This window comes from Nomia melanderi, unplaced genomic scaffold (genome assembly GCF_051020985.1).
Source record: "Nomia melanderi isolate GNS246 unplaced genomic scaffold, iyNomMela1 scaffold0014, whole genome shotgun sequence".
In the NCBI taxonomy this organism is placed as follows: domain Eukaryota; kingdom Metazoa; phylum Arthropoda; class Insecta; order Hymenoptera; family Halictidae; genus Nomia; species Nomia melanderi.
The window spans coordinates 9157496-9158450 of NW_027475130.1; positions in this window are offsets into that span (position 1 = coordinate 9157496).

A 955-nucleotide genomic window follows, 5' to 3' on the forward strand; every position below is an offset into this window, starting at 1 on the left:
GTGGTCCGAGGTCGTTCCCGCTGCACAGATTCATGCGCCAGGACCTCCTACAGACAATGCACTTTGATTTATTGCGATATCTGTAATAGCACCCGACATATCACCAGATATATATTGGATTTTACCCTGACCCTGAGTGTCCGGCCCCATGAGACGGTCGTTGTCTTGGCCCCTGGCGGTCCGAGGACGTCCCCGCTGCACAGATTCATGCGCCAGGGCCTCCTGCAGGTAATGCACTTTGATTTATTGTGCTATCTGTAATAGCGCCCGAGATATCACCAGATCTATATTGGATTTTCCCCTGACCCTGAGTGTCCGGCCCCATGAGACTGTGGTTTTCTCGGCCCCTGGTGGTCCGAGGTCGTTCCCGTTGCACAGATTCATGCGCCAGGGACTCCTGCAGATAATTCACTTTGGTTTATTGCGCTATCTCTAATAGCACCCGAGATATCACCAGATATATATTGGATTTTTCACTGACCCTGAGCGTCCGGCCCCATGAGACGGTCGTTTTCTCGGCCCCTGGTGGTCCGAGGTCGTTCCCGCTGCACAGGTTCATGCGCCAGGGTCTCCTACAGACAATGCACTTTGATTTATTGCGCTATCTGTAATAGCACCCGAGATATCACCAGATCTATATTGGATTTTCCCCTGACCCTGAGTATCCGGCCCCATGAGACGGTAGTTTTCTCGGCCCCTGGTGATCCGAGGTCGTTCCCGCTGCACAGATTCATGCGCCAGGGCCTCCTGCAGATAATTCACTTTGGTTTATTGCGCTATCTCTAATAGCACCCGAGATATCACCAGATATATATTGGATTTTCCCCTGACCCTGAGTGTCCGGCCCCATGAGACTGTGGTTTTCTCGACCCCTGGTGGTCCGAGGTCGTTCCCGCTGCACAGATTCATGCGCCAGGGCCTCCTACAGACAATGCACTTTGATTTATTGCGCTAT